This window comes from Penaeus chinensis, chromosome 21, assembly GCF_019202785.1.
Source record: "Penaeus chinensis breed Huanghai No. 1 chromosome 21, ASM1920278v2, whole genome shotgun sequence".
NCBI lineage: Eukaryota > Metazoa > Arthropoda > Malacostraca > Decapoda > Penaeidae > Penaeus > Penaeus chinensis.
In genome coordinates, this window is record NC_061839.1 from 22,901,789 (window position 1) to 22,909,288 (window position 7,500).

Consider the following 7,500-nt stretch of genomic DNA (forward strand, 5'->3'; position numbering starts at 1 on the left):
AGATACAAGATGTGCTTCTGTAGTAAGTCCTGGCAAGCATTTGGGAGTGCTGATGATAATGGAGCTTTTCACTTTAACATGAAAACAAGGTGCTCATATCATATTTACTGCTGCACCTTGAATTTTTATGTTTACCAGTGTTTGAAATGTATAGTTTTAATTTGCATATCATCCTAAAAAATATCTTTGGTGTGTCAGTTGATATGGAGCTATGTTTATTGATAGCAATAAACCTTTAATTAATGAAATAATGTATAACATGTGATTGTGTGCCACTTCTGATGGCAGCTGATTGGTTTAAATGGCAGTGTGTGGCAAAGATGCCACTGTAAGGTTAGCAGTCCCATAGAATGACTGTGGCACACCCTCATGTTGTTATTTGTATATAGTAATACACTATTCTGCTACAGTGTTAGAAAATATTGATTGTCCATATTTTTTGCCTCTATATTCCGTTCCAATACCCCAGTCTTGGTTGTTGATGTTGAAACCATAATATGTATGAAGTACATACCAGCCAGAAGAGGCTGACTGTTTGACCAGGACTTGCCCTGCTAGACTAAGTCTAAAATTAAGAACAGGTACATATCATTTTACCATTGGAAATATCCTGTTTACAATATTGTTCTTTATTAGATGCCTGTATGAAACTTTACAGACAATGTTATGTTGTACCGTAATACCTGAGGTGAAGCTTGTGGTGTGTGAAGATTCTTGATGTTATTGTAGGGCAAGTCCATATTACTGTCTCAGTTGCTGAATGTGGTATATAATATACATATCTGTTTTGTCATATTGTAGTATGTATTCAGTGTTTGTTAGGAGGCATACACGTTTCTCATTAACTTTACCATAATTGAGTTTGTGATGTCCTATTACAGGATTTTGAATTTTAAAAAATAATTAGGATGGGTGTTAAGCTTTAAGTGATGAACCTGTGTGCCCCCGTATGTAGGCCAGGGCACACCAAACAACAAGCTGTTGCTTTTTCATGCCCCGTGTCCTGTCTGCTGAATGAACCCCAGTGGTTATATACCCTCAAGCTTTGTGGGTTATTTTTCAAGTCTGAACTGAGGAGATGCAGAAAAGGTATTGGTATGACCACTGCAGAAACAAGTAGCCTGTCCAGGAGTCTGTCATACTCATAACATCACTTGTTACACATTCGATCATAATAGTTTTAAAACATAGCAAGAAGAGTCTGCCATTCTCAAAATTACAAAGATGCAATTTCTTGTTAAATTTCTGTTCCCTGGGCAGGCACTTCTTTTTGGCAGAAGACAGGAGGTCTCTGCTCAAGGTTGTAAAACTAAAAACATAAAAAAAAGAAAATGAAAAAAAAACTAAAAAAATTTTAAAAAACTAAAAAAAAAAAAAAGATAAAAATAAAAACTACGAGTAAGGCAGCCCTGACTCTTGTGCTCAGTACCCACTGTGATCTTACAGGTAACTTGGTGTCCTTCTGCTGCCTTGTGAGGAAATGCCTACCTTCTGCACATAACTATGTACATGGTCCCCAGCTTAGACTTGAAACTCACAGCTTGATACTTCTCCGTCCATTTTGAAAACTGTAGCTGTTATGAGCTCAACAGGTGATGTTCTTTTAGTACATATCAGTAGGCAAGTAGATTTCAGGTGAGAAGGCGTTACAATGATGTCTATAGCGAGATGAAACATTTCAGTGGTGTATATGATTAGGACCCTTTATGCTGTAGTTATCTCTTGCTGTGTGGTATATACATATAATTTTCATTATTTCATTATTATTGTTAACATTAATATTATAATTATTATCATTATCATTATCATTACTGATTTTTTTATTTTTTATTATGGAATCTTCTCATCTGAAACGCTGGCCAGTCGGCTTTTCTAGAGGGCCCTTATATACATATTCTATTAGAAGGTAATGTAAAGAATATGTGTAACAAAGTCAGTGATCATTCCTTTCTTAGGTTAAAGTTATTCTTACTGCATAATTGATTAAGTGCCCTTTCTAGAATTGTCCAATATTCTATGCCTTACAACAAGATAACGAAGCCATTTTCTAAGGATTATTATGTTAGTAGTTTCTGCATATTAAAGAACAATCTATTGGTTTTTGAAGATTATTTCCATATGTCATTTTCATCCAGTGTATGGACAATACTTGTGTTCTAGTAAAGGTTGGATTTAAGAGCATTGGTCAAGTATATTTGTATTGCCATGCTATGTATTTTTTTTCTTCTTCTCTAAAAGTGAACAAAACTGATGGTTTGTTGCCAGTCTTTATTTTAATTAGGAATATTTTCTATTGTTTTGTTTTATTTTGACATGCAGGTCAGTAGCTTTGCTGCATTTTGTCGTTTTCCCTACATAATTGCCTATTATGTGTGTTGTAGAGACAAGTGACCTTTAAATTGAACACTTTGCCAGCACATGTCCACCATCTCAAGCAAGGACATAAAGGCTAGGTTGTGGGCACTCCCTTAGCTCAAGCCCCTAGCAATGGAGAAAAGAATTCCATACTTCAAATGTGTAATACTATATTTTGTTTACCTCCTTTTTTGGTGATTTATCAAGGTCAAAAAGTAAAAAAGAGAGTTGTGCCTGTAAGGTTTTCATTTTTGTATATTTTTGGGTTTGTTTGTTTTTTAGATATATTTATAATCATGATCATTGGTCATGCAATACAGGTTTTGTATGCTGTTCTTGAACTGGTTGCCTAGCAATAAGATTGGTAGGTTTTGTGGGGTAGCCTGCAGCCCAGCCTAGACTGTCCTGTACCCAAACACACTAGTGGCCGTGTGTTGGCAAAGTAATTCTATCAGCAGACTAGGCTGTAGAAAACCCCCTGGCAGAAGTAAAAAAAGAAATTAGGAAAAAATTATTTCATTCCTTTTCAAATTAAAAAGAAATTGTAAAAACTTGTATCAAAATTAGTACATAACTATATTAGGAAAGATGAAGATGAAAAAAAAATCTTGATACTTTAGAGTAAATCCTGCCCTAGTTTGCTGTTCCTGTTACCTCAGCGAGACAAGAACGTTCTGTGGAAAGAGACCGGTTGCTAACTGCCCCTCATATCTTTAAAGTTAGTATTTAGGTGGTTATCTTTTGTAAGTTACGAATCTCGGCCTGATATTCCTTTTTGTATGTTATATCTACTTAGAGTAAAATGTCATTTCTGTGATTTTGCAATATGTATCTCTGGCAATGAATTGAGATCTATTAGAGGATTTTTTTCTGCTCTTCTTTTACTTTTGTTCTTTTATTGTCTTCTTTCTTTTTTTTTCCTAATTTTGTATCTTTATATTGAATCTAAATTTCATACCTGAGGTGCTCCAAAAACATAGAAAAGAAGGAACTAATTTAGTGTTTGTTTTATTTTTAATTTTGTTCATTTTTTTATTATTGGTATTTTCTTTTTATAAATGCAAAAGGTCGAATGTTTCTGCAGATCAGAAATTAATTAAAACCAAAGGATGTCTTTTGTTGGGTTATTAGTTTAAAAGTAAGTCTTATATTTAGTTTTATTTAAATGTAGGCTATAAGTCCAGAGATCTTATAAAGTAATAATAATTAATACTAATATTATTTGTTCTTAAGATGGTAGTTGCAACCAAGTGGAGTACTAGTCAGGTTAACACATTTTGTTAAGTGCAGTATGAGGATACCACTATGTGTACGACATTGTCATTATAACTATATCATATCGTGTATAGGGTCCAAAGGCGGGGAATAAAACTTATAGTGAAGAGCATATTGTTTACTTTAAGCCAATTTTTTATATTGAATAATCATTTGTGAAGTACCATTGGAGGAATATGTATAGTCCATCTACAATTATCAATTTTTTTTTTCTCTTTCTCTCATTGATGATAACTTCTCACAGTAAGGTAATATTATGTAAAGATGAATTTAAATTCTGCTTTGACATACATTTTCATCATACCATTTTGCATAGTAATTTAACTGTTTATCTTAATAAATTATATTTCCAACATTCAAGTGTGTCCTCTTGTACATTTCTGCAGTCCCTTTAATTTCAGATATTGGCTTCATGAATGGGGTCTGCACTTTCTATACCATTCTTTTGAAGAAGAAATATGAGTGCCTTCATCCAACTGAAGCGGTTGTTTTCAAAATAAATATTAGTATGGATACTGATTGTCTCAATTACATTATGTAGAATATCAAATAATGATTGATGCCCTTATATTCATCAATTGAAAATATGGGGAGAAAAGTGAGGACCTACTATTCACTTCTGATGATACAATTGCCACACCTGAAAGTTATAAAACTTGTAATTAAATACTAATTAAATCCCGGGCAGTTTTAAGCATTTTAGACACACAAAAAGATACCCAACTCAGAAGCCCGAAAAGCACAAGATGGGAAAAGAAATAACAGGAAATGTAACCATAATTCTGAATTCCTCCTTTTTGTGTGCATAATTGATTTGTCAAGTGGCTGGGTGTGTACTTCAACAACTAGAATGTAAGGAGTTATGCACATTCAGAACTGAGAGTACTTGTATATGCACTTGTACTTTACCTAAAATGCATGCATTTACAAAAAAATCAATGCATATGGAGAAAGGACTATTCATATGGATAGGTTTGTATCTGCATTTTGCATGTGTGGGTGGGTGTCAACACCCATATATTGTAACTTGTACATAATTGTGTGAGTGTGTGTGTGTGTGTGGGGGGGGGGGGGGTAGTTCATCTTATTCAGTTGTAAACAGGTATGCAGATGATGCTAATATATAAGTTTAAGATCAGTGAGCTCTGTGTCTACAATCTCACTCACTCACACTCTTCTGTTTTTCCTTTTTTCTTTGTTTGGATTGACTTTTTTTTTTTTTTTTTTTACATCTTTACCACCTTTTTTCTTCATCTGTAGACATTGCAGCATTTTTCCTCTCTCTGGTAAACTGACAGATATTGACACCCATGTGAAGTTCCAGTCCTAAGCAGTTATGAGCTCTATGACCAAATATTTTGACTATGCTCTAGCTGTATCAAACAGTCTTTACACAGGAAACATTAAGTAATGTGTAATAGAGTAACAGTCAACAATATTGAAGTGGTTCTGCCAGCTTAGCAGAAATAGGCTTTTCAGTCTTTCAGATTGGGTATGAAGGGAAGGGGATGGAAACTTGACGTATTTAGTGCTGACAGCCTGCCTCATATGAGTATAGTTTGAATGTACATGTATCCATGTGTGTGTATGTTGGAGGGGGGTGGTTGCCAATGTGGACATCATGAGCTGCCACAAATTCCCATATGTTAACCTGAAGTCTACAGGGATGGCATGTACATATATGCCATGTCCACTAGGGGAACTACAGGGAACATTTTCCCAGAGACTTTGGGTTAAAAAAGGCTCATCTCCAATAGGCACTGGTTAAGGCAATTGTATATGTATGTATGTATGTGTATATATGTGAGTATGTATATGTACATTTGTGTGTGTGTGTGTGTGTGTGTGTGTGTGTGTGTGTGTGTGTGTGTGTGTGTGTGTGTGTGTGTGTGTGTGTGTGTGTGTGTGTGTGTGTGTGTGTGTGTGTGTGAAAATTAGCCATTAAAGTAAGTTGCTAGAACGGCAATCACACATCTTATAGACTGCAACCAATGGGATTTACCCTTTAACCTTGTGTGTCTGTATAAACAGCTAGGGAGGATAAACACCAGGTCAACTAAGGTAATAACCTTTGCAGAATGTATTTAGCTGCCAAGATGGGAGACTGCAGAGCACCAACCATCATTCTAAACACTGTTTAGAAGCCTATATCACTAATGGAAGGTATCCTATTCCAGTATTCATGAGTCTGTAAAATCCCATCCCAGAAAAACAGCAAACTGCAAAGAAATGAGGTTCAGAAGCAGCAAGGAAAAGATCTTTTATTGATTCAGATGACAAGGGAAAGGAAAGTTGGAAGTCTTGAGGCACCACATGATAGTTACAAAAATAGAAAACAAACCAAATGAAATGACTGAATAACAACTATCACACTTCATTTTTTATGGACTAAAACTGGCACACCTACAAGACGGAGATGTAATAAATAATGAAATACATGGAAAAGTATAAAAGAAAAGGGAAAGGTATATCTGTACTAAAAACAGATGAGATAAATGGTGTTTCCTTTAAAATTGCCTTGTTCTAACTCTTATAAAGATGTTGCTTCTTTTACCAAATTCCAAATATAAGGAATATAAATAAGTAAATCAGATATTTATCTACGTGGATCTAACTGGGTGAAAAAAAACTAGGCTGAGAGCCAGGAGACAGGAATATAGTGCCAAGGAATAATCTGGCTGAGAGCTGGGATATTCGGAACATGCCATCATGAAAAATTCACATAAAGGCTAGGGTGACGGAAATAATTCTTTATGAGAGCACACAGTTCTTAGAGGAGGATTAGATTCAGTGAGCATTTAGAAAAAGCCTTTTGCATTATTTCCACTGATAAATGAGGTTGGAATGTACCATCCATGATCCATGGCTAGAAAAGTGGTAGCTCCAGGGAGGATACTAAGTCCATGCTCAGGATCCTATTCCTGCCTGCAATGACTGACAGCACTAGGTGTGTTACAGGAAATTGAATAATACAAAAAATATTTTAAAATGAAATATATAACATAGTTGTTGACTATCTAGAGAGATAATTTGGAATCAATATGCTCCATGAAAACAGTCTATTACCATCTTCATACAGCATAACACTTTACAAATATAGAAATTGGCAATAAAGAAAAAAACATTTGTACAGAAAGAGATAATAGCAATGCAAAGGAGAGCTATAAGGACTGATTGTGTGGACAAGACCAGAAAGAGGGAAAAAAAAGAAAGAAAGAAAAAGACAGACAGAGAAGACGGAGTGAATGCATGTTTAAATATGCTTAGAAAAAAGCTCTTCCACCGTTCCAAATATTTGACTTTTTTTTTTAACCAAAGTGAACAGTCTACTAATTTCAGATAATGTGTGTAGGAATAACAGAACAGTGGAAAAGTTATAAAATTATAAAATAAAAAAGGAGGGAAATAATGATGATAGTAATAATAATATCAACAAAATAATTACCTTAAATTTCAAATAAATAACTCATAAATAATAAAAAAAAATGTGCCAAGTCTCTATTCATTAGAAGAGCATAAGCTGCACACATAACATTTTTGTGTTTTCTAACCCTAGAAGAGGTCAATAATACCATCAATTTGTCTGTTTACAAAGATTACAAAAGTTTAGTACAGTTTATCTCGAGCAGATATAACAAGTTGATTTCTTATATGAATTGTGTAACCATAAGCTTCTACTGTCAATACAAATATTTTTAGTATGTTTTAACTGAATCTTCATGGAAATAAATAGGGAGAAATAAATTAACCATTTATTGACACTCTCTTAAACATCTATTGATCTTTAATGTAATTGCACCATTTCCATAATTCCTTCTAGTAACCATGTCATTAAAAGATTGTAATAAATTAACTTTTAAGAGTATAATA

General features: G+C 34.2%; 2 protein-coding genes across 14 annotated transcripts in view; one reads left to right on the forward strand and one right to left on the reverse strand.

The window, feature by feature from the left end:
• Nucleotides 1-3,739, forward strand: part of LOC125036550 (protein couch potato-like) — a 252,363-nt gene extending 248,624 nt beyond the window's left edge. For all 13 annotated transcript variants that reach the window (XM_047629241.1, XM_047629242.1, XM_047629238.1 and 10 more), the window contains one exon: nt 1-3,739. This exon is cut by the window's left edge and continues 981 nt beyond it. The gene's annotated coding sequence lies outside the window, so the exon portion shown is untranslated.
• Nucleotides 3,740-7,484: 3,745 nt separating this feature from the next.
• LOC125036752 (vesicle transport through interaction with t-SNAREs homolog 1A-like) overlaps nt 7,485-7,500 on the reverse strand; it is a 16,353-nt gene continuing 16,337 nt past the window's right edge. The window contains exon 5 of the mRNA XM_047629609.1: nt 7,485-7,500. This exon is cut by the window's right edge and continues 231 nt beyond it. The gene's annotated coding sequence lies outside the window, so the exon portion shown is untranslated.